Source organism: Eublepharis macularius, chromosome 3, assembly GCF_028583425.1.
Source record: "Eublepharis macularius isolate TG4126 chromosome 3, MPM_Emac_v1.0, whole genome shotgun sequence".
In the NCBI taxonomy this organism is placed as follows: Eukaryota; Metazoa; Chordata; class Lepidosauria; order Squamata; family Eublepharidae; genus Eublepharis; species Eublepharis macularius.
Window position 1 is genome coordinate 110856246 of NC_072792.1, and position 26892 is coordinate 110883137.

Sequence of the window (26892 nt, forward strand, 5' to 3'; positions counted from 1 at the left end):
CCCATGTCAGAATCTGCCATATTCAGGATCTCATCTTCAGAGTTCCCCACCTGAACAATGTGATTTCTTTCTTGTGCATCATGCCTGGAGTTTGCTATGTTAAACTGTATACCTGTCTACTCTATTTCCTTTACCATATCTAACATACTGAACAATAGTTACGCCATGTTAATGTGTTAGTTGTTAGCCTTTCCTTTCTTCCAGATTGAAGGCCAGACGGCTCCTTCCGTGGGAGAGAATGCAAGTTTATCTTATGTCTGCAGCTCTGACCTTGAGACTCCCGCTTCCTCATCTCCAGATGCTCAGCACTGAGAACTCTGGGGGGAGGAGGATGGGAACCAAGGAATTGAAATGTAATTGCTTTCATCAGGTACCTCATTCCTAGCTTAGTCTGTGATCAGCCAGGACTGTCTAAAGTTCTGGAATGTGGACCCAGACCCTGTATGCTGTCTTCCTAAATAAACCTTTTGAAATCAAGAGACTCTGTCGTCTTGCAGAAGGGAGGAGGGCAGAAGCAGGCCAACTGGAATGCAACACTGACAACCCATTGGAGAGAATGGTGAAGGTGTGATGTTTGTTATAAGCTATTTTTGGCTACAGTTCACAAAAAAGGCTAACTTTGTTTGCTGTGCTTCTGCTAGGAGGCAGAGCTGTTCATTCAGTATTCAAATTACTGTTAAATACTGCAAGTTCAGCAAGCTAAGGATTCATGAGTGGAATGAGCAGGCCCACCTCTAGTATTTAATAAGAGGAAGCAAATAAAATGAAGTCAAATTATTTTCTTGCCTGGAGCAATAAGTAAAACATACTCATGTGCCTAGAAGCTTGGGTATATGCCGCTTCTTAGAATCCATATGGGATATGGTTAGCTGTGTCAATGTCTGATGAAGTGAGCTTCAACTCAACAAAATGTAGACCCTGGAAAATTTTGTTGATCTTAAAAGTACTATTGGACTCGATCTTTGTTTTCATATAGTGTATAGTTTTGCATTAATAACTGTACTGCTGATAATCTGTTATCCCAAATATGCAGCCATTTCAAAAGATCCAAGGGCAAATGCTATAATATAATGGTTAAATGGTTGGGGTGTGCATCTGCTGGTTCAAATCTCACTACTGCTATGAGCTTAGTAAGTGGTCTTGGGTAAGTTCCTCCTCTCAGCCCAGGTCCCTAGCTGTATTGTGGGAATAATAACAACAATGGCTTTTTTCACCACTCTAAGTGGGGCATCATCATCATCAAACCTGCTTCTAAATACAGGTGTATTAGATGCATTGCTGTACATAAGTAATGGCAACTTAAACCCACAGCAGTTTCAGGAAAATACTTGGATTTGAGTTTGGGTAACTGCCAAAGAAGGAATAAATAACAGCTGAAACAATAAATACCGCATTAATCACAAACATGCTTAGTTACTTCCATACATTATAAATTAAATATTGGAATCCTTTTCCAGCAACTTGGATGGGATAGTTGAAAAAATAATGTAATGAGGCAAACTAGAACTTAGTGACACAGGAGTTCAGAGCTAGTCAGCTGTAAAAGGCTTTTAGATTCTGGCACTTTATAACATCACCCATTTAGCATACACGTTACAAATGACCTTTGTTTGTGTTGTTGCAAGGAACCTGCTGACATTGCATTTATTTTATTTGTAGATTTCATAGAGTTGATTAAGCTTAGATTTCAGGGTCACAGCATTTGCCACTGTTTATATTTAATCTGAGTTGATCTTCAAAGGTGTGTTGAGTATCTATCAATAGCTGAATAAGGAGTTTTCAGAAACCTTTACATACCCTACCTTTAATTGTCCTTCTGTATGAATATTCTACCTGTCAAAGCTAGTTGAGGCCCAGAGAAGCCCTCTGTAGGTTGTCATCACTCTGGTACAGGTTTCTTTAGAAGGGCCCAGAGCACTCAACCTCCCCTTTCTGTTTATTCTTTCCCAGTAGTAGAGATGGGCATGGTCCACGCTGGTTCAGCGTTCATGAGCTGGCAGGTTGTGGGATGTGCTGTTTTTCAAAGACGTGACAAACTTTGGCTGGTCTATCAGTCCATCGGTCTGTGAAACCAGACATCCTGGTGCTGAGCAATCAATTCCCTAGGCAACATCGGTGATGCCCGCAGACATTCTGTCACCCTCAAAACGTGCCAATGATACCCGGAGACAGGATCTTTTTACGACCAGGAGACGGGATAGGACAGACAGGCTAGTTTGGACTATGGAGTTCACATCCATGTCCAATCAGATTAAAATCATAGTTAATAAACACTGGCACCTTCTCCAGGGGATTAAGGGTTGTGAAATTTCTCCATTGATAGGCTACAGGAGAACCAGAAATTTAAAGGACCTGTTGGTTCACTCAGGTATCAAATCAGTGACAAAGGGTTCACGTCTACCCATCGGGCATTTTAAATGTGGGCGTTGCCGTTTATGTCCCAATACCATAACAGGACATAATATCTTGATCCCAGGGACAGAGGTGGTTGTGCGGTTAAAGCAATACACAACCTGCCAGACTGAAGGTGCTGTCTACTTGATTGTTTGTCCATGCAACTTACTATATGTGGGGAGTACGACCAGGGCTCTAAAGATACGCATGATGGAACATATTTCACGTATAAGGAATTGTGTGCTTGATGGTCCCTTAGTGGAACACTTTTTGCTGAAAGATCACAGGGAGGACGATTTTCGTTTCACTGTTTTATTTTCGGGTCAGGACATACCAGAACGTAGCTGTAGGAGAATTCTGCTGCAAAAGGAATCCATGTGGATTCATAAATTACAGTCTCTTAAACCCAATGGTCTGAATCATGAAATTGATTTAGCTTGTTTCATATAGATTATATGTATATCATTGTACTTTTAAATGACCAGAAGGGATTTGATGGATACCACCTTAAATTGTGTTCAAGGGCGGAACTGAGGGCGTCTCAGCCGCTGCTCTGTTTTTGACTGCTTGATTCTTTGACTGTGTTAACCTTAATTTGGAGAAATTTCCTATTAACTTCGGTAATTGTAAGTATGCGGGGCAATTTGTGATTCATGCATTCATTGTAAAGTGTTTCAGAGATTTATTTTTGTATTTGATACTTTTTATGCTTGTTAACAGTGAGTTTGTAACCGCTCCGGAGGAGGTCCACTGACGAAACAACAGGTAGCACTGCCGGCCCTCTTTGTCGGGCAGAGCACTTAACACCTGGCTGGCATTTTGGAGAAAATTTCTTTATCACCAGAAGAGACTTCCTAGTATTTGGCTAAGGAAACGGAGCCTCTTAGCCACCTCACAGACCAGACGGTATTGACTTGGAGTTTCCTTCTCGGGACTTTTCCAACACAGTTCATTTTGCCGTCAGGATTCTGTTCATTGGACATTTATACTTTATTTTCATAACCTCAGTTTGAGGCTGCAGTGACGGTGTTTATTACCATGATGCTTGACTGACTGTTTTGATTTTCTTGATAACAATGCCACTGTGCTATTTCCCTGTGTCAGTGTGTTTATATTGATTTAATTTGCATTTTTCCTTCACGTGTATTTTTGTACCCATTGTGTTTACCCTCAAAACACACCAATCTTAGCCCTGAAAACCTTTTTTTTTTAATTACTAACAATACAAAGGAAAGAAGGGGGGCAAAGGGAAGGGAAGAAAAAAAACCACATAACAACACAAACACTACATCTACAAATAACGCTTTCCCTTCATACTGCCATTGTTTAAAATTAAAACTTTGTGAAATACTGTTGGATTGGTAGACCTTGCAAAATACAGATTATAATCAAGATTAGGTCTTCCTCCCCCCCCTGTGCCTTGGACGCAGTTCTCTCTGAACAGCTGCAGTTGCCGCGCTCGTTCCTTCCTCCCCTCCCCCTTCAGACTTGGAACCCTTCTCTTCTTGCTGCAGATCCTGCTGGAACTCTGGATGCTGACCCTCAAAGTCCCTTAGTTGATCTTCTGATATTATCTTGTAAGCTTGATCTTTGTAATTAAACCAAATACCTTCCGTAAATAACCATTTGAACTTTATTTCACGTTTCCTCAAAAGAGCCACAAACCCTTTGTATTTAAATCTTCTTTTCCGAGCTAAAAATGGAACGTCCTTCAGTATCTTAACCTTATTACCCCAAAAGTCCAGATCCACATTGTATGTATTATATAGGATAGTGTCCCGAATCCTCTTAGATGAGAAGTCAATGATGATCTCGCGAGGCAGCTGACGCTTCGTTGCATATTTTGAAGAAGCCCGACAGACTTCCAAAATGGCACTTTTAACTCCTCTTTAGTTGCCCTCGTGGGTGTCGCCAAAAGTTCCAAGACCAGATCCCACAAATTCTCATTTTCCTCCTCTTTCATGTTCTGGAGACGCAAAATTGTCTGTGCTCGTTCCACTTGTAGCCCGATCAGCTGGTTCTCCACCAGCTTTAATTCTTTGTTTGTTGCCCTCACGAGTAATGCATTTTCCCGAGCAGACTTCTCTGCCCCCCCCCCGCTGTTTCCTTAATGGTTTTCACTTTGCTTTCAATTAAGCCGACCCTTTGATCTGTTTCATTTAGCTTGTCAACAAAGGGCTTTATGGCTTCAGTCACCAACCGCTTCACCAAGTCCTTGAGAGATTCCCCTTTACCCTGCAGGGCAGCCGAGATTGACTTGCCCAAAGCGGGACTCTGCTTTTTCGTCGCCATTTTAGGGGGGGGGGACTGCCGGCCAAATTCTGAAACTCAGTGAGGGGGAAGAAACCCAAGCCTTCTTAGCTTCAGATCCCACCAATCCTTCACGTACGCTTGTAACACAGAAGGAATTTGCTTACTTACAGGCTTTCGCCTAGTTCTGCTCTTTGCCGTTCTCCATGGCCCGGCTGCACGCGATGTGCTGCGCAAGTCTGCCGGCCTCCGTTGGGGCAAACGGGCAATTTACCCCCTGCATCGCATTCAGGGGGTTCTTCCCGCGGCGCCCTGGACCCTCACTCCCTCACTGGGAGTCCTGGGGGTTAACTCTCGCGGGTCAACCGCCCAGTCAGGCTGCTCAGACGGTTCCTCCCGGACCTGCGGAGAGGAGCGTCTGACATGGCCGGGAAAACGAAACCGAATCTTAGCCCTGGAAACCTTGATAGGCAGCTCTGGCTGCCAACCCGAGAGCTCCCATTGTTCTCTTTGTGAGCGTTTAGTATACAAGACAGAGCTGTGGAGCTGCACTTTCTCTTCTAGCTCGCAGTTACCAAGTGAGAAACTGCTCACTGAGGGAGTTCTTTTTGGATTGTGCAGCATGAGAGGGAGGCTTGGGGCTTGTGCTGCAGCAAGGACCAGGGAGCAAGGTTAGTTATAGGGTTTCCTCAGTTGAGGGGGCCCAATCTTCTGTTTAAAACTTTTTTCTTTCCATTCTTCTTTGCTTTTGGGGCAGTGGACTAGTCTAGGGCTGAGCTGCACTCATTCTCTCTGGGTGCACGGCAAGCATCCTCAGCTGTGGGCTGTGTTCTCTTTAAAATAAATTTTCTTTCCATTCTTTGTTTTTGGGGCAGTGGGCAAGTGTATGAATATTTTTTAAGGAAAATGTATTTTCATTTTTGCAAACCTTTCCACCGACAAATGTCACTCCTGTACACAGCACAGAATTGTACAGTTATTATAAACTGTACAGTTATAATTTCAATAGTTACTTATTTTATAACATTCTAACTTTTTAAGGACTGTGTCCTACACCAGTTTCAGGGCTGAAGTCTGTTTGCTTTTGTGGTGATGGGCCATGCAAGGGCTGTGCTCCATTCCAGTCTCTAAGCTGAACTCAGTCTCTCTGGGTGCAAGGCGTCCTCAGCTGAGGGCTGTGTTCTCTTTAAAATAAGTTTTCATTCCATCCTTCTTTGCTTTTGGGGTGGTGGACTATCCTAGGGCTCTATTCCATTCTAGTCTCTGAGCTGCACTCAGTTTCTCTGGGTGTAAGGCCAGTGCTTTAGGCTGAGAGCTGAGTTCTGTTCTCTTTCAGCAGTCATGGCTCCATCCTCCTCCCAACCTAGCAACTCCCAGTTGCCGTTTCAGTCCCACGCTTTGGCAGCCTTTCGAGACCCTTCCACATGTCCCCTGTTCAGCATGTTGCAGAGCCTACAGTGCATTGGTGCATAGGGAATTGGACCCCAATCACCTTGGGGAATTGGACCCCAATCAGTGTCCTCCACAGGCATCTGCAGAGGCATCACCCAATCTTCTTGACTCAACAAGAACCATACAGCGGGGGGCCAAGAGGGTTGCTGAGCAGGGAGAAGGGGGAGGGGAACAGGAGTCCACCCTGAAGAAGAAGAAGAGTCACACTGAGGGTGCTGCGGATGGGAGTGGAGCCTCCAGGTAGGCTATCCTTCAGGAGTTTGTTCCCTCAGGGTCATCTGTGCCAAGCAAAAGATTCAGAGACAGGGCTCTGAAGGTGGGCGCTTGTGTAACGGCTGAAATGATAGCCCTGGATGGGCTACCTTTGTCCATTTTGGAGGGTGTGGGCTTTCACCAGGCATTGCATAATTTCACCTCTGGTTCAAAATGCCCTCACAAAGGATTGTTGGCTGACAACTCTTGCCCACCCTCTAAAATTATGTGGCAGAGATGGTCAGGAAACAGTTGGACAGAGTACGAGGGGGGACCGTGTATTTCACAGCTGATCTGTGGAGTGGATATCATCATGGCTACTTCACCATCACTGCCCACTGGTGGCAACTGGAGGACTTCTGGAGCCCTGTGGTAAAGTCAGGACCCTGGGAGGAGGAGCCACCCCTGCTGCCAGGCTACAGAGTGGTTCTGCTTCAGACGTGGAGGATTGGACACACATCAGGCAGGGAAGAAAATTGCCAGTGTGATCAAGGGTGCACTGAGGGAGTGAGTATCCCCATCTGACGCTGGAAACCCTGAATGATGCATCCCTTGGGGGCCTCATCTGCCTGGCACACAAGCTGCACCTGGTCATGGAGGATGCTCTCAGGCTGGGTAGCACCATCAAGCCAAGGTGGGACCGGGAACATTGGAGGTGCACAAGTTGTTGAACAGCTTTCATTGTCTCAGGGCCCACTTTTCCTGCAGCATTAAGTCTTCCTGCCAGCTGCACAAGAAGCAGGGGGAGGGGGGAAGATCCCAAACAAACTGTTCCAGGACATGCCCACCCGTTGGAAGTCCATCTATTCAATGATAATGTGTCTGGTGGAGCAAAGACATGTGTTGGAAGACATCATGACCTCCATGCCCATTCTTCAGGCAGGAAGGGTGCTCAGTATCAGCTCCACAGACTGACTAGCCCTCTCCCAAATGGCCCGTGTCCTGAAGCTGTTTTGGGACACCACCAACCTCCTCTGCTCCTACAAGTCCAGCCTGGGGCAAGTCATCCCCCTGACCCGTGGGCTGGACTTGGTGCTGCCCAGAGCTAGAGCAGGGGGGGAAGCTCTTCTCCCCAGTGTCAAGGAGTTGGTGAAGAGGTTGCAGGCAGGCATGGCTGCCCACTTGCATCCCATCTGCAAACTGTAGGCATATAGAATGGCCTGCATGTGCAACCCCCGTGTAAAGGGCACCATCACGATGTGTGAATGTGAGCTCAAATGCTGGAAGAAGGAGCTCCACAGAGAGGTCTGCAGGTTTCAGGACAACAGACATGGCCAGAGGGAAGAGAGAACAAAACACAGGTTGTTGCTGGTGGACCAGGAGGAGGAGGAGGCAGCAGCAACAGTGGTGGTGGTGGGTGAGACCAGTATCCCAGTCTCTGAGAGCCCACCCAACAAGGGCCACCCCCATTACTGGTCCTCAGAGTTGAACTGGGAGGTTGCTTGCATCAGGAGGTAAAGGATTGCCCTCGCGGAGGACTCGGCAGAAGTGATGGTGCGAGAGTACCTTTTTGAGCCCTCCAAGTCCCCGACTCTGATCCCCTGGAATATTGGGCACGTAAAGCCACCATCTGGCCTGACCTGCTGTCTGTTGCCATGAACTTCCTCTTCTGCCCCCCACCAGTGTCCAGAACGAGCAAGTGTTCTCCCACTTGGGAGACATCCTCCGTCCATGCCACTCACATCTGGACCCAGACCTGGTGGATCAGTTGGCCTTCACCAAGACCCACCTCCCCCTGTTGGGCTACCCCTTCCTGGACCTTGGGGTGGGTAGTTTGAACTGAGCAATCCCCATGTCTGGCTGCTGCCAGTCACAATCACCCATGGTTAGGCTCCGGGCCACCCCCACTTCCTCAAGGAGGAATGCCTTGTTATCCTGTCTCTAGCGGCAGAGAAGAGCAGGAGCCTATGAACTGAGGGTCATTTCGACCTACTTGTCCATGAGTCTGCGGGAAAAGGCATCTTTGGTGGCACCTTGTGAGTGAGATCATCTCTTTTTCTGGGTCTTGTGCTACTGCTGCTGCTTCCACAGCCACTCCGTTGTTGAGGTGAGTTCCGTTGACAGGCACCACTTCCAAACCGGAGGGCGAAATCCATCAACATCATGTTTCCTGAGTGGGAACAGTCTTTCTCCTCTACGGGGACTTTGCATGGTGAGGAAGGCATCCAGCTTTTCTTTTCCGGTCCATCACAGCCACTGTCTGAGAGGTGGTTATGACGATGGCCATTTTTTCTCAACAGGCGAGGCATCCTCCCCTGCTTCATCTCTCCCATTGGGTGGCCATTGAGTCACCTGCCCTGAATGTGGGGAAGGCATCCACCCTTTCCCTTTTCCATCGTGGGCATCGCATTGCCGAGGTCAGTTTCAGCTGACATGAGGAGGGAAACCTTACTTTTAACAAGTGCCTTTCCCCAACTGAAAGACATGGTAGGCTTGGCCCCAGAGGTTGGCTCCACTACAGAGACTGCTGGGAACAGACATTGGTGGAGAAGGTATCCATCTCTTCCCTTTCCCATCACATTGCTGAGGTGGCTTTTGGTGCACAGGATGGGGGGGGGGGAGATTCTTATTTTCAGCAATTGTCCCTCCTCATCAAAAGACATGTTAAGCTTGGCCCCAGAGGTTGGCTCTGCCACAGGGACTTTTGGGGACATCAGTGGGGAAGTCCATTCCCTTTCTCATCACATTGCTGAGGTGGGTTACTGTGGGGGCTGATGCACTGGTCCTGGCACTGATGGAGACTGTTGGGGAGATATATTCTGGATGCTGGACAAAATCCATTCCAGGCATGAGGGCACTTCTGTGGCAATTGTGGCAGCATCTGCCGCCACACTGAGAAGCTGGGATCTGATGGAGTTCACTGCTCCTCAGTACAAGGGATGGGTCCTCATCTCCATGACATTCTCTGGGGGGAGGTGCCCACCCTCCCCTCGTGATGGGAGTTTTAAATGCTTTCCCTGAGCAATTAGACTATGGGAGAACCAAAGGCTCTGTGGGTCCTGACTTCTTTGTTGCCATCTTCTATTTAATTTATGTATTTGTTTTTCTCCTGCTTTGTTCACCTTTTCTGCATGGGGAGGTGTTCATGCGGTGGGGAATGGCTCTTAACCCCCCATCCCTACCAGGACTCCCTCCTGGCTTTGTGCCCCAGTTTCCTGAGATCTTATGGGCAGAGTCAGGGCTCAAGTCAAAACCCTCCCCTAGCACTGTTATCATGTCTCTAATTGGCAAAAGAAAATGGAGACAATACATACTGTGCCCTGAGTGTGGTGTCCTATGTAGTCCATTCTGGAATGAAGCCTTGAACTTGTACTATAAATTGTGATAAGATGTGACTTGCAATCCTGAGCACACTTGCTAAGAAATGCATCCTGTCTTATGCAGCACAACTTAATTCTCAGTAAATACGTACAGTGTCAGGCTGCACCCATTTGGACAACAGTTTCATCAGTTGCCACTTCAACATACAATTTTTTTTTTCCTTCTTTTGTGTCAAAGCAATCATCTTGTTGAGGTGGGTTTTTTGAAACATGGTAGCAATTCTGGGTCCTTCTCCATGGGTCTTCCACTCCCTCCCCCCCCACTCCATGGGTCCCTCCCCCCAAATTTAGCATCCTCTCTTAGATTGTCTCTGTCCTTGTGTTCTTTCAAAGAGTTTTCCTCCTGCTGTCTCCCCCAAAACATCTCCTTGACTGTCTCCTCAAAGAGTACTTCTCTTCCTCCCCATTCCAGCCCCAGAACAGGTTTTCTGTTTCCAGGAAGCGTCATTCTACTGTGGGGGCTGACATTCCATTCTCAGAAGAAGATACTTCCACTCCATCCCACATTTTCATTACAATGTTTGAGTACTGTTAGCCAATGCAAATCAATTGGCACATACGACTCCTAGTATGTACTGGAAGTTTCCTGGGGGAGGCCAATTTGGGGGCCTGTAACTCTGATGTCTGAAATGCAATATTGACAAAACTTGGAGGGTGGCTAGAGGAGAGGCTGCTGAAGATTCTTTGCATATTTGGACTCTCTGGGTGCAAAGGGGGTGGAGCCAGGGCCATCAGGAATGACAGACCACAGACCAACAAACTGGTTCACAAACTGGACTGGTCTGTGGAATGTTCATGGACTGTGGTCCATGAAAATCAACAGACCACAGAATGATGGTTTGTGCCCTTTTCCTGGTCTGTGCGCATCTATACCTAGTAGGTTTGATTTATTATGTGATTGAATGAGATGTGAGGACCCAGATAGAATAATAAAGAACTTTATTTAAAAAGTTTATTAATAACTAGAGTTCAAAACTGTAAAATAAAGAGAATTGTGAAGGTTGGTGAATAAACAAACTAACACACCCTAACATGTCCAATTAGACTGTTCTTAATTGTCTCTTGGCAACTGGCTTCCAACTGTCTCACCCCTTCTGGATGAGGGATCACTCCGTCTGCAGGACCCTATCTTCAGCTCTGCTCCCTAGGAGTGAACACCCTCCCACTGTTGTGAAGCCTTTTATCCCTTCTCTCAGGCACCATTCCCCTACTTTCCTATTGTTGAAATTTTCCCTCAGAATCCTCTCTTAGCCAATCACAGGGGCTAAAGGGAACCTGGGAAACGTAGGCCCTGCAGTCACTTTAGTACAGATATTATGTATTGTGATTTCAGCTCAAAGGAATAGAGATTTCAGCTCATAGTAACACATATACTGAGAACTGGAAGCAGACAGACAACCATGCTCAACTGGAACCAAAATATATACAGCCAAACCATGCCCCCATGTCAACTAACAACTGATAGGCACATGAAGCTAGAATCCTTAATTTGCATTAACTATATACAAAGTAACTTATTTACAGAGTTGTGATTGGACTTTATTGTACAGTTCGGATTGGATGCAGACAGCAGGAAAACAGCTAATAGCAATGGAGACTACAGGAGCCTTGGCTCAGACAGTAACTAACATGACACCCCTCCCCCATAAGGTTGGACACTCCAGTTCAATAATAGTCTTCCAGGTAAGCCAGGGGATGGTGAGTCTGGGACCTGTGCAACTCCCTTGAAATCACAGGCCCACTGACAGAAGTCTTAGCATTCGTGACGGGCTCTGTCTCATTGGCAGAGGAGCCCCCATTGCTTCCAGCAGCTTCTGTCCCTCTCAGTGGTGATGGCTAGTCCTGGTTGACCTCAGTAGGAGAGTCCACGTGGTTCTCAGATGACATGGCTAGCTCAGTCCCGGTATCTGTGGTACATGGGGAAAAGTTGCTTTTCAGCCCTTGCACTCACATTGGCCACCACTGTCGTAGATGGTAGATGTGTCTCATGAAGATCCTGCCAGCAGCATCATCCACTTTGTATGACACCAGCCCTGTAGCCTCGATCACGGACGACCGGAACCAGACCAGCCCATCCCCATAGTTCTTGGTACAGACAAGTTTGCCCGGCTGGAACTTTCTGGGTGACCCTGATACTTCTGGGTCTCTCCCGGCATCTGCAGCAAAATCGGGGTGGAGCAAATCAAGCAGACTGGTTAGCCAATGGCCCATCAAAAGTTTTGTGGGGCTGTGGCCTGTAGTGGCATGCGGAGTTATGTGCTGCCGAAGCAAGAGTTTGATTAGCCACAATTTCAAGTTCCCATGACCCAACTTGTGTAATGAGTCCTTCACGGATCTCACCATCCATTCTGCCTGTCCATTAGTAGATGGGTGGAATGGCGCTTATGTGATGTGTTGGATGGCATTGTTGTTGAGGAACCTCCTGAACTCTTGCGATGTGAACTGGGCGTCGTTGTCAGATATGATGGTGTCTGGTATCCTGTGGGCTGCAAATAGGTGCTGTAAGGAGCGGATGACGACTGTGGACATCATGGCTGACACCGGAATGACTTGCAGCCAATTAGAAAACGTGTCCACGACAATTAGGAAGATGTGCCCCTGAGAAGGCCCAGCAAAGTCTATATGGAGCCATGACCACGATGTGTACGTTGTTTCCCAGGAATGCTCAGGGGCCTGTGGCATGTCGGAGCGAGACTCCTGGCAGGGCTGGTAAGTCCTGACCCATCTTTCAATTGCTAAGTCCATCCCCGGCCATCACACACATCTGTGCTTAGATTGTAACCCTTCTCCATATGCAGGAGAAGGGTCAGCGGCAGGGCTCAATAGCGGCATGAAGCTTAGGGCATTGGCATGCCCAATGGCTTTGCCCAGCCTGTAGAAAAGCTGGTAGCTGTAGGCTGACAGAAGCACCAGCCAGCACAACATTCAGGGGGACATGACTTGCAGGGTCTGCTGGTCTGATGCGAAGAGTCCTAGAAGAAGCTTGTGGTTGGATGCAATTTCCAAGTGACACCCCTAAATATAGTCGTGGAATTTTTAAATGCCCATGACTAGGACAAGGGCCTCTTTGGCTATCTGCGCATAGTTCCTTTCTGCTTGCGACAATGTCCTTGAAAAGTACATGACAGGGGACTCCCGCCCGTCCAGCATCTGGTGGCTCAGAAACGCGCCAACTCCACAAGGTAAGGCATTGCAGGCGAGGATAAGTGGCTTGCGTTCATCAAAGTGTGTCACTACTAGACATAGGCATGAACAGGAAAAAAACCCGAACAGGATGTTCGTTGTTTGTTCCTGACGACAAACACAAACACAAACACAAACACAAACACAAACAGACGAACAGAACCGAACATGTCTCATTAATGAACGTGTCCGGTGTCCGGTGTTCGTCGGTGCCAGAGTGGTCCCCTTAGCACTTAGAGAGCCCAAATTCATGGCAGCAGGCTCTTCTCAATCCACCAACCAAGTTTGGTCAAGATTGCAATATGGATCTTGGAATTATACATTCCTAAATTTGACGCCCCCAGGAAACTCCCATTCAACACAAATGGAGCCACCCTCCCCAGTTCATTTTGACCTCATGTGGTGGTCCTGAAAGTGGGTGGCCTCCCCTCTCAGGGGTGGGGGTCTGGCCGCTCACCTGCGGCATCGCCCCTGCGCCCGCCCGTCAGGCCTCCAGGTTGGAGGTGGACAAAGTATCCGCTTACGCAGCAAGGTGGTTGATGACTGCAGCTGCCGGGCCTGGCGAGCTCAGAGAGGCAGTGGCAGGCTGCCTCCCCTCTTGAGGGCAGAGGATCTGGCTGCTTGCTGGCGACACCCACCATGTGCCCACCCACCAGGCCTCCAGGTCGGAGGTGGATAAAGTATCTGCTTACGCATCAAGGTGGTTGATGACTGCGGCCGCCAAGCCTGGTGAGCTTGGGGAGGCAGTGACGGGCTGCCTCCCCTCTCAAGGGTGGGGGGTCTGGCCACTCACTGACAGCATCCCCTATGTGCCCACCTGCCAGGCCTCAGGGTCAGAGGCAGACAAAGTATCTGCTTACGCAGCAAGGTGGTTGATGACTGTGGCCACTGGGCCTGGTGGGCTCAGGGAGGTGGTGGTGGGCTGCTTCCCCTCTCAGGGGTGGGGGGTCTGGCCACTCACCAGCACCCCCCCATGTGCCCACCCACAAAGCTTCCAAATCGGAGGCGGACAAAGTATCTGCTTATGCAGCAAGGTGGTTGATGTTTGCAGCTGCTGGGCCTGACAAGCTTGGTGAGGTGGTGGCAGGCCACCTCCCCTCTTGGGGGTGGGGGTCCGGCCACTAGCTGACAGCACCCCCCATGTGCCTGCCCACCAGGCCTCAGAGTCAGAGGTGGACAAAGTATCTGCTTACTCAGCAAGGTGGTTGAGGACTGTGGCTGCCGGGCCTGGTGGGCTCAGGGAGGTAGTGGTGAGCCACCTCCCCTCTCAGGCGTGGGGGGTCTGGCCATTCGCTGGCAGCATCCCCATGTGCCCGCCTATCAGTCCTCTGGGTTGGAGGCAGACAAAGTATCCGCTTACGCAGCAAGGTAGCTGAGGCCTGTGCCCACCAGGCCTAACAGGCTTGGGGAGGCAGTGGTGGGCCATATCCCCTCTCAGAGGTGGAGGGTTTGGCTGCTTGCCGGCGGCAACCCCCATCTGCCCACCCACCAGCCCTCTGGGTTGGAGGTGGACAAAGTATCCATGTACACAGCACGATGGTTGATGACTGTGGCCACCGGGTGGTCAGGGAGAGGGGGACCAAGTGGTTCCAGCGATGGTGACAAGCCATACCTGGAAGTTCCTGTGACTGGGCCTGCAAGACCCAGATCCATTAGCAGCTGCTGGCATCAACCAACTCCCTGCTGTCAAGGAAAGGAGGGAACAGGGTGGTGCAAATGGTGGGGAAGGGTCATGGCAGTACCTGAAAGGGAAGGGAGGAAAGAGGGAACATGAAGTGGTCAGGGAGAGAGGGAACAAGGGGATCTGGCCACAGCGATGAGCCATACCTGGAAGATCATGGGACAGGGCCTGGAAGACCCAGATCCATCAGTGGCTGCTGGCATTGACCACCTCCCTACCATCATGGAAAAGAGGGGACGGGGCAGTGCAAGTGCAAGTGGTTGGGAAGGGACTTGTGGCAGTACCTGAGAGGGAGAGGTATGGACTGGGAACTGGAAAGCTCCCAAGTGAGAAGTAGTTGGGAGGGGTTGGAGTGGTCCAAGAGAGGGAGAGGAAGAATTAGGGCAGCAGCAGCAGCTGCCATCGCCCACCTTCCTGCCTTTGTGGAAAGGATGGGTGTCGCGGGACACAATTCCCCCAGCTCAAAGGGGTCCAGTCAGTCCCATTGACAGGGTAGCCACCATGCTGTGCAACCATGCTGTATCCCTATACTGTCCAATTGGCTGTCCAATCACAGCCGAGCTGTCCCTTGTGACTAAGGAGTCAGCAGTAACATGATAGTCCCTCGTGAAGCGGCGGCTGACATGACCTGCCATCCTGCCTTCACGGAAAGGAGATGGCAGGAGAGGTTGTTCGTAAGGGTTGGAGTGGTTCCACAGAGGGAGAGGTAGAAAGAGGGACTAGCAGCCCCAAGAAATTAGAGGGGCCAGAACAGTTCCACACCACTCCGACACCTCACCTGTGCAGGCAGTACGGGCATTACTCATAACAGTTTGGGTGGCACCACCAGACACCAACCACCTTCCTGCCTTTGTGTAAAGGAGGGGTGGACGGGACAAGAGAGGTTGCTTGGACGCATCAGAGTGGTTCCAGAGAGGGAGAGAAAGAAATGGGGCAGCAGCAGCAGCTGACATCGGCCACCTTCCTGCCTTTGCTGAAAGGACATGAGTCGAGGGATCCATTCCCCCCTGCTCAGAGGGCACAGCGTTAACCATGGATAGGGCCAGCTTGTGGCTCAATCACATGTGCAACAGCTCCTGAGCTGTTGCACAAGTGCCAAAGGAGGCTGCCGCCAGCATCACCCACTTTCCAGCCTTCCCAGAAAGGAGGTGTCATGATTAGAGATGGGCACAATCCAAAAAAAAATAACGATCAAGCTGATCATGGATTGGCGCCGGCGACGATCCCAATTTAACAACCTGCACTGAGCATCTCCCGTTCCCGATCCATGGATCATGGATCGTGGATTGTGGATCGTGGAGGCAAAAGCAGAGGGGCGCCCCGCTGTTCCCAGCGATACAGGAATGGTGGGTGATGCCGGTGGCATCTGTGTTTGTGTTTGGCCATCTGTGTTTGGCCATCAGAGCTGCCTATCAGGCACTTCTGGTTTGGGATCCATGGAGGTCTAACGCAGCTCTAAGAGCTGAGCTGTCCGTGCCGCTGTTTGTGGAGGCTGGAGGGGCACCGATTGCCCGCAGCCCCCTGTTCTCAGGTGGAGAACAGGCAAGCATGCTTCTGAACCTGAGGGTGCGTCGATCTCAAGTGGAGGGGGGCTCTACACAACGAGCTCTCACCTGCCCTTGAGGTCCCACCCGGAGAAAGGTTTTGCTAAGATCACTGCAGCGGCTCTGGAGTCAATTTCTTTTGGCATAAGACCTACATGCCCAAGCTTCAACAAGCAGCAAGGGGTATAGTTTCGATTGGACTAAAGAAGCAGCGATTACAACCCAAGAAAAACATTTAAGAAGGTAAAGATTGCTATCTCTCAATACGGGACAGATCAAAGTAAGAAATAAAATTAAAAGTGGATTTAAAAACTGCAACAGATTGATTGAGTAAAGGGGAAGATTCCGGCAAGAAATTTTTTTAAAAAGGGACATTGCAAAGTGAATTTAGAGCGGAAAATTGATTATTGTTTACATACCTGCGGTGGGAAGAGATACTGAACTGTGGGAAAGTTCTAATATCGCGAGAACGGCTGCGAAAAGAGAAAGAACAGGAAGTACGTCAGGACTACAGAGTGGTTGGCAAGAAGCGACTTGTTTTAATACAGGAAGCAGAAGAGCGCCATTTTGGAAAAGGGCAAGGTCGCGGCTTCAACAGAAACGGAAGTAGGCCATCTTTAAAGAAGGTAAGGGCGTTTGCTTCAGTTTAAAACCATAGAGAAAAGACGCCCGACATTTTGGACTACGCAAAATAATTTTTAATAAAAATAAAGTGAATTTGGACTTCTTTAAAATAACAGAAGGTAGTAAACCAGCACCACGGATTTAAGGAAAAGGGCGGACTCGTGGGAGCGTAGTAAATCTAGCCCCACGATGTCGAAGAAAGAGTGGCAAGCTGCAATGGAGAATCTGGACAAAAAAGTTTCAGAAGTTACAGAAGGTAACAAAGAGTTGAAAGGTATGATACAGGAGATGGCGAAAGACTTTAGAGACTTTAAAGAGAGACTCAAATCGGAAATGGCAGAACTGGCTAAGGATGTACTAGACACGCAGCAAAGAGTCAATGTAGTGGAAAACAAGGTAGACACGCAGAAGACGGAGTTGAGAGGATTAAAAGGAAGAATGGTCGTCACGGAAAGTAAACAAATGGAGAAACAATTAAGATTTCATTCAATCCCGGAAACAGAGGAGAAAACAGCCCGAGAGCAGATCACAGGAATTTTGGCAGAATATCTGGGGAAGGAAGAAGAGGAAATTGCAGCTCTCCTGGATATGGCGTACAGAATCAATTCAAAATTCGCGCTTCAGAAGAATTTACCAAGGGACATGATTGTGCAATTTATGACAAGAAATATAAGAGAGTCAATTGTGAGCAAGCAATTCCAGGATCCATTAGAAGTCGATGGGAAAGCGGTGAGAATTATGAAGGAGTTGCCCAGATCGGTGTTGTTGGAGCGGAAAAAATATAGAGAGCTGGTTCAGATGTTAAAGGAAATGAAAATTAAATATAGATGGGAGATACCAGAGGGTTTGGCATTTGAATTTGGCTGGGCAAGAAAGAACATTAGATCTGGCCATGAAATGGAAATCTTTATTAGGGAAAATGAAAAAGACTTACCAAAACCTACAAGAATCTGATCATGGATTGCAAAGTTATATCTTGGAATGTAAATGGACTAAACTCACCTTGTAAACGTAAAGCTACCTTCCACTGGCTTTTAAAACAAAAAATGTAAAATAATATGCTTGCAAGAGACACATATTAAAAAGCAAGATGTAAAATATTTGAAAAATGCAAAGCTTGGAAAAGAATTTGTAGCTGCTTCTAAACAGAAGAAGAGAGGGGTTGTATTGTATATAAAAGAGGAGCTACAGCCCAAGCTAGTGTTAAACGATCTAGAAGCTCGATATGTGGCAGTGGAAACAATCTGGAATTCAAAAAAGACATTGGTGATTGGAATCTATGCACCCAATGGTGCAAAGGAGAATTTTTTCAAGGACTTACAAAAGCAGCTAGATGAACTGTCCTATGATCAGATAATAATGGCAGGTGACTTCAATGGAGTTACAAATTTAGAGGAAGACAAGAAATCTACGACTAGACAAAAGAAAAGAGGACTATTGCCAAAGTCGTTTTTTGCGATTATGCAACAGGAAAGTCTAGATGATGTATGGAGGAGTCAATATCCTAAAAATAGACAATACACATTTTACTCTGCAAGGCATTTTACATTATCAAGAATTGACATGATCTGGGCCTCCAAAGAATTGTCGTTGTGGACTAGAGATGTGGAAATAATGCCAAAGGTAGGCTCAGATCACAACCCAATTATGTGGAGGTTTGGAAAAAATAGTAAAAAAAGGGGATGGAGAATAAATGAAGACTTGTTACAGATGGAAGATAATATTGCGTTGCTGCGAAGGGAGACCAAGTTCTTTATACAATACAATTTGAACAAAGAGGTATCGACTGATAAGGTCTGGGATACGTACAAAGCAGTGATAAGACGGATACTAATGGATTTGAATGCAAGAACTAGGAAGAAGAAGGAGGAGAAAAGATTGGAAATTATGGAAAAAATTAAAGCCAAAGAGATTCAACTTAAAAAGAGACCAGGGAAAAAGAAAATATACCAGGACATCAAAATATTGCAAGAACAGCTGTTGGCAATGAACAATAAAGAAATGGAGTGGAATTTAAAGAAGATGAATCAGAGGTCGTTTGAAGGTGCAAACAAACCTGGGAAATACTTGGCGTGGCAATTAAAAAAGAGAAAGGAGAAGAAAATTATTAGTAAAATACGAGAAGAAGACAAGATATTAAGTGATCAGGCTGCTATTAGTAGAGCCTTTTTTAAATTTTATGCAAAATTATATCAAAAAAAAGAAGTGAATAAAGATTCAATAGCGGAGTACTTAACTAAGATGAAACGTCCGACAATCTTTGACGAATGAAAAGAGAAACTAAATAAGGAAGTGACAGAAGAAGAAATAAAAGAAGCTATTCAATCAACAAAATTGGGGAAGGCGCCAGGACTGGATGGACTAACGGCAAAATTTTATAAAACAATGTCAAATCAATTGACACCGTTCCTGAAAGAGGTAATGAATGGAGTTATGCATGATCAAGGAATCCCCGATTCGTGGAATGAAGCTAACATATCATTGATTCCAAAGGAAGGACAAGATTTGACGAATGTAAAAAAATACAGACCAATTTCATTGTTGAATAATGACTACAAAATATTTGCAAAGGTATTGGCGGAAAGAATTAAAGGATGGATGTCGGAATTCATTGCAGAAGAACAAGCTGGTTTTTTGCCTAACAGACAAATAAAAGACAACTTAAGGACAGTAATAAACGCTATTGAATATTATGACAAGCATTGTGATAGAGAGGTTGGTTTCTTTTTCGTAGACACGGAAAAAGCATTTGACAATCTGAATTGGGACTTTATGTTCACCACCATGGAAAAGCTGCAAATGGGAGAAAAGTTCATTCAAGCAGTTAAACAAATTTAAAAAGACCAAAGTGCAGCGATAGTAGTAAACGATGATTTGACAAAAAAACTGAAAATAAGTAAAGGCACAAGACAGGGCTGCCCTCTGTCTCCATTGCTGTTCATACTGATTTTGGATATATTGATGATTAAAATACGAGAGGACGATACAATTCGAGGTATAAAAATAAGAGAGTTTACCTACAAGGTCAGAGCATTTGCGGATGATATAATGTTAATAGTTGAGGATCCAATCAACAATATGCCAAAGGTAATAAGGAAAATAAAAGAATTTGGAGATTTGGCGGGATTTTATGTAAACAAAAAGAAGTCGAAGATATTATGTAAAAACATGACCAAACAGAAGCAACAAGAACTGATGGAGATAACGGACTGTGAGGTAACAAACAAAGTAAAATATTTGGGAATTGAACTAACTGCGAAAAATATAGACTTATTCAAGAATAATTATGAGAAATTGTGGATACAAATAGAGAGAGACTTGTTAAAATGGAATAAGCTGAATCTATCATGGTTGGGAAGAATCGCAGCAATAAAAATGAATGTTTTACCACGTGTGATGTTTTTGCTGCAAACAATTCCGATCATTCGAGACTCTAAACAATTTGAAAAATGGCAAAGAAAAATTTCAAATTTTGTGTGGGCAGGCAAGAAACCGCGTGTGAAAATGAAAGTATCACAGGATGCCAAAGAGAGAGGTGGATTGCAGCTGCCCAATTTAAGATTATACTACGAAGCAATATGTTTGACATGGATAAAGGATTGGATAAAGTTGAAAAATTGCAAACTTCTGGCTCTGGAAGGTCACAAAAAAAATATTTGGATGGCATGCATACCTCTGGTATGATAAAGTAAAAGCGGACTCTATGTTTTTGCACCACTATATTCGAAGAAGCCTCTTTGCAATCTGGAAGAAATATAAGGTATACATGGAAGATGGAATCCCTTCATGGGTGGTTCTGTATGAAGTAATAGATCTGAGAACTGTCGACAACGAACAGCAATGTTTAACATACAAGGAGATAACACAAATGCAACATTCAATATTAAGAATAAAAATAGAAGAAGAGCTGTCTCCTTGTTATGGATGGTTTCAATATAGGCAGATCAGAGATCTTTATAAATCGGACTGTTCAAGAGGAGGAATAAGACTGGAAAACTCAGAATTGGAAGAAGTAATATTACAAGAAGGTAAGAAAGAAATTTCAAAGATCTATAAATTACTTCTAAAATGGTATACTGAGGACGAAACAGTGAAAGTACAGATGGTGAAGTGGGCTATAAACTTTGATAAAGAAATAGCAATGGAGTCCTGGGAGCACCTGTGGAAGAATACAATCAAGATTACAACTTGTACGAATATTAAAGAAAATGTATATAAAATGATATACAGATAGTATTTAACACCGAAGAAAATTGCGCTAGGAAATGCTAACATGTCAGATAAGTGCTGGAAATGTAAAAAACATGAAGGATCACTATATCGTCTGTGGTGGACTTGTGAAGTAGCTAAGCAATACTGGGGAGAAATAATAGAAGCAATTAATGAGGCGTTGCAAACCCAAATAAATAAGAACCCAGAATTGCTGCTACTGAACTTGGGAATGGAGAATGTTCCAGCGCAGCATAGAACATTGTTATTTTACATGATTACAGCAGCAAGATTATTGTATGCGCAGAAATGGAAAGTGCAAGAAGTACCTACTGTAGAGGATTGGATTTACAAATTGCTGTACATGGAAGAGATGGACAAAATGACAAGAAAACTTAAAGACCAAGATCCAGAACAATTTATGGCAGATTGGGCGAAACTGAAACAATTTTTGGAGAAAAAATGGGATGTGAAAGGAGAACTGTGGCAGTTCGAGAACTTTTAAACCATGATACTACAAAAAGAAGAGAGAAGTGACTTTACCAATAAAAGAAATGTGTGTTTATATTAATCTAAGCTAGGATTATAGTTAAGTATAGGGGGTAGAATTTATAACTGATACTTAGAAGTGGGATTGATATACTAGAAAAAGTAATATAGCATACATATAGTTTACGTAAGGGAAGACGAAACTGCTTAGAGTAATAAATGTTATCAAGTTAGAATATTAACTTAATTATTATTAAGTTTGGATTATGATTAAGTATAAGATATGATAAGTATGTTGTTAATTACGGGAAGAAGTATTAGTAAAATTAATTCGATAAGTATGTTATTAATTTTGGGAAGAAATACCAGTAAAACTAATATAGTATGTATAGAGTAAATATGGGCTTAGAGTAAGGAATGTTATGTAGGGATGTTTGATTGTTTAATATAGAATTTGTTAAGTAATAAAGGGGGTAAAGGGTTGGAAAGCTGTGGGAAGTCAAGAAGAAGGGGGGGAAAGGGGGGGGATTAGGTTAGATTAAATCAGATAGGGTTTAATTGAAATAATGTTTGAAATTATGCTCACCAATAATAATTATTTTTTTTAAAAAAGAGCTGCCTATCAGGGTTTGCAGGGATGAGATTGGGGTGCCCATGGCTACAGAACACCCCCTTCCCCCTCCCTCCCCTGGGTGTCTTCTCCCAACTGGTGACTGCTTTGCTGCTCCGTGGTTGGAAGGAAGCCCCGCTGATCAAGGAAAGCTGGGTTTCCATTCAGGTTTCCAGGGCGACAGAAGGAGGGCAAACAGAGCTCAGGCATTCCCCTGGCTCTCTTGCTCCCGGTCCCATTCACAATTATGCTCATCTCTCCCCCCCCTCTCTCTCTCTTGCCCTCTCTCCCTACTGTCAAAGGACCCAGATCTGGAGTGCCCTTGGCAATCTGATTCAGGAGAGCTTTGCCTTGAACTGTGGATTTGTGAATCTTGTCGATCTGAGGATGTGCTTTGGCTAGGAACTCCTCGTTTTAGCTGATCAATTCATGATTTCCACTCTCCAGTGATTTCTAGGCACCTTCTCTCCCACCCACCCCATAACCTTAGTCTTCTTGGCAGGCAGGACAGTCCTTCCAGGCAGGCCAGTCACTCAGCAGCTGGGGTCTCTCTTCTGAAGATGCCTGCCAGCTCACTCGCTCTCCCCCCCCCACACATCTCTGAACCTTTCCCCCCTTTATGTAGCCACACCTTATCACCACCAGGTGTTTGCTATTTCCAGTGCTGTATGCTGTGTGGAGATTAACTCCTTGCTACCCTGAGGCTGCTGTTTACAGTCAAGCAAGCCTTTATTGGCATATATAAAATATAAAATGTTTAAATACAGAGACTCCGTACAAAATGAGATTAAAATACAGATAGGAGCAGGGCAACAGTGCAGCAAAACCAGTACAGAATATTACTTGTCATGGCGTATATCGATGGCACTGTAGAGAAACTTAGCTACTATTTCAGTTTTTTCCCCATCTGGGTTGTCAAGCAGGAACTGAACTTTAAAATCATAAGAAGACTCTGAAAGTTGGGCTAATATAGGATGTAGAAGATCCTGGCGTGGCGTCAGATAAAAAGGGCACTGAAGAAGAACATGGGAAACAGTTTCAACACAGTCCATCAAACAAGGACAACACCTGCTATAATAAGGAATCCCATGAAATCTGCCAGACTGTTGGATTGAGGTCAAAGGAAATGGGCGGCCCTGTGTAGCACCCTAACAAGCCATTGAACACGGTGGGAAACTGCACATACTGCTTCGAGGTTAGATTGGTTGACTTGGACTCTGGTGATGTGGATGCCCAACACCTCAAACCAATCAAGTCTCAGTAAACGAGTGAGGTGCAACCAGATGGAGGGGGGCATGGAAGTCTTTGTAGCTGACTGCAACTTGGCCAACACCCACCACTGGAACCTGATAACCCTGGGATTCCATCAGGATTAGATAACAGAACTTGAGCTGTCAGTTCTTCCCTCCAGGGCACACGCAGTTGAAAGTGTGCATGGAGATGATAGAAAGCGCTGACCTGGAGTCAACTACCATCTTGCACAGCGTCCCTTCAATGTACACCATGGCGCAGATCTTTTCTTTGGTGCCCATTTTGGTGTTCAGGATGATGGTTCTGCCAGAACGCTTGGTCATGGAGTGGCAGTCTTCTGGCTGGGGGGAAACCCTTCACTGCTGGCTGTCATGGGCGTGGAGTGAGGCATGGACTCTGTGGTGGGGAGCCTCCCTTCTTGGTAGCTCTGCAGGCTTGTGCGATGTGACCCTTCTTCCTACATGCCAGACATTCAGCATCGCGTAATCAGCAAGCTCTTCTCTCATGGTTTCCCCCACAGCTGACACATGGGGATCCACTATATGGATGCAATTCGGAGTGCTTGGCCCTCGCTGCTTGAGTTTGGTGAACCTTGTCATCTTCTTCGGAGTCACTTTCGAGGCCCTCATGATGGATCTGTTCCACCCTCTTGGACAGTGCTGGACTCCGTGACTGTTGCACTTCTTTAGTGGACTGGTCAGCTGCTTCTGCTGTGATAGCCTCCTCATAAGCCATTTTAAAATCGAGGTTCTTCTTTGCGAAGAGTCATCTCTGCAGTTTTTCGTTCCATAAGCCACACACTAGTCAGTCACAGAGGGCTTCTTCTAGGTTGGCAAATTCACAGAGCCATGCTAACTTCCACCGTGCCATGAAGAACATGGTGATTGTCTCTCCTGGTATCTGGTCACACTTATAGAAGGCGTAGCAGCATGCAATTTTTGATGGCTGCTGCAAGAAATGGTCTTTCAGTTTCTCCTTGATAGTAGCAAGTGGCACCTCTTCTAGGAATTCCAGTGCCACAAGAGTGTGGACAATTTCGAACATTGAGCAGCTCAGACACTGAGGAAGACTGCCTTTTCCCACTTATCGCCAGTGATCCCATTTGCCTTGAGGTGAAATTGGAACTGTGAAATGTATGAATCCCAGTCCTCAGCAGCAGCATCGAATGGCTCGAACTAGCCCTTGGCGGCCATGCTGTCTATTGCCCTGAAGTGAACAAGGGACGGCAGAGATGACAATTCCTCACCTGTGAGTGATTAAGTCTTGAGTGCTGAGGTGCTACCTACCCGCCTTCAGCTCTTTTAGCTCTTGTCGCTGCGGGGCTGCCTTCCCACTCTAGATCCCATCCTCGTTGCCAGAATTATGTATTGTTATTTCAGCTCAAAGGAATAGAGATTTCAGCTCATAGTAACAGCTTTACTGAGAACTGGAAGCAGACAGAAAACCACGCTCAACCGGAGCAAAAATATATACAGCCAAACCACACCCCCATGTCAACCAACAACCAATAGGCACATGAAGCTGGAATCCTTAGTTTGCATTACCTGTATACAAAGTAACTTATTTACAGAGCCGTGATTGGACTTTATTGTACAGTTTGGATTGGATGCAGCCAGCGAGAAAACAGCTAATAGCAATGGGTTCTTCAGGAGCCTTGGCTCGGACAGAAGCTAAGCCAGTACATAACAACAGACTTCCCCAGAGCCAGTAGGCCCTACTAGGCCCAGGCTCATAACACTACAGAAAATGTTTTTCTGCATTTCTTAAAACTGAATATTCTTATACGATAAGCAGGGTCCCGCAACAAAATTGTTTTATGGTGATGTTGTGTGTTTGTGGGGGGAAGCTACAGCAGGTGTGGTGATTAGAGATGGGCATGAACAGAAAAAAAACATGAACATGATGTTCATTATTCATTGCCATCCACGAACAGGGACTCACGAACAACCACGAACATGGCCCTGTTCACGAACATGATTGTGGTTGGCTGTTCTTGGGAGCCAGCAGGCTATCCTCCAGCCATCATCCAAGTTTGGTCAAGATCCCTACTGCACCACTCCCAGAAACCTGACCTGAGCAGGCACCAGGAAAGTTACCAATAATAAATAATAGCTTGGCCCAGAGCCTGGCAGCAGCCCTGGAACCTAAAGGGATCGATCCCTATCCCACCACACACAAAGAAAATCCAAGCTCCAATATACTCTCTCTATCAAAATGCCAACAACAGTTGTCTCTCCTCCACTGTCTGCAAACTAAGCCAGAGCTGGGAGCCCCCCTCCCCCTGGTCTCTGCAGACCTGCCTATCGAGCTAAATTGGGCTTAGATTGGGGTTTCCAGGGCAACAGCAGGAGTTCAGACAGAGTTCAGACAATCCCTGCCTAAGTTGCCAAGGGAACTGATTGCAGGTGCCAGACTGTCTGGCTTGACAAACAGCAACGAACAGCAACGAATGAGGCTTGCAACGACCACTTGTTCGTTTAGAATGGGGTCTCATGAACAGCCTGTTCACGAACAGCAGCTTGGGCTGTTCGTGGCTTTTTTTGGTTCATATTGCTGTTCGTGCCCATCTCTAGTGGTGATGCTGAGAGCTGCACTGGTTCCTGAGTGGTGGTTTTGGTGTCGATAGTGGTGGTGGAGATTTGCCAGGAGGTGGAATCATATTCTTCTTGTCTTTGCTTTTCCTCTGCCTCCCACTGCCACCTGTTTCTCTTTTCCTCATCCCCTTTTTCATTTCTGCCCAACTGTTCCCTGTTACTTTGTCGACCCCACCCAACCTTTCCCTGTTACTCTTTCTCCCCACTCCATCTCACACTCCTTTTCCTTTAACCTACTGTTGGTAGTTCTCCTCTTCTGTGAGCCTGGCAAGGTTGGCACCATTCTCTCCTTACTTTGCCTCCTGCACTAACCTTTTGGAGATATCTGGCTGCTTTTGTTCCCCTGATGCAGATTCACACAGCAATACCATTTGTCATGAGCTTTTAGCTGTTAAAAACTTGGCATGGAGCCTCGATCTGATGCAGTGCTGCATGCCTAGGGTTGCCAAGTATCCTTCACCTTCTGTCAGCTGGAGTTCCTGGGGGAGGGGGAGGGGAGGCGGACGGCGGCAAGGAGGGTAGAAGCCGTGGAAGGCTGGAAGTAGGAGGATGCTGCAGGGACCCTGATAGGTTGAGCAGGCACGCGAGTGGTAGAGAGGGAGCAAGGGTGATATACACCTCCCCTCCTTCCACAGAGCGGGGACCTGGGCACTCCCTGTCCACAGCCAAGGACTGCAGTTCAGGCACACCGATGCCCTGTGCAGCTACATCCCAGCCAAAACCTGACACGGGGCAAATCCCTGGGAGTTTGCCCACCGCTGGGGGGCTCCTGGGAACCCTATGCATGCCCTTTCCAGAGCAGGGCCTTGCAGAATTTTTAAAACAGCCAAATGATTCTATAAAATTGGATGCAATGGGGGGGGGGGGTGAGAATCATAGGGGAGAATTGTAGCACTGTTGTCACCAATGGAGACCAAGAGCCCTTCCCCACTCTGTGTCAGTGACTCTCCCAGGCAGCTGCATAGGTTCAATGCTCCTGATGTCTGCTGCCAGGATTGGCATACCTCCTGGCTATGGTGAGTCCCTAGGTAGATGGGCT

The 26892-nt window shown here is 46.5% G+C and overlaps 1 long non-coding RNA gene across 2 annotated transcripts in view; it reads right to left on the reverse strand.

Annotated features, from left to right (window-relative positions):
* LOC129325796 (uncharacterized) overlaps positions 1-26892 on the reverse strand; it is a 70187-nt gene that overhangs the window by 24927 nt on the left and 18368 nt on the right. The window lies entirely within an intron of this gene.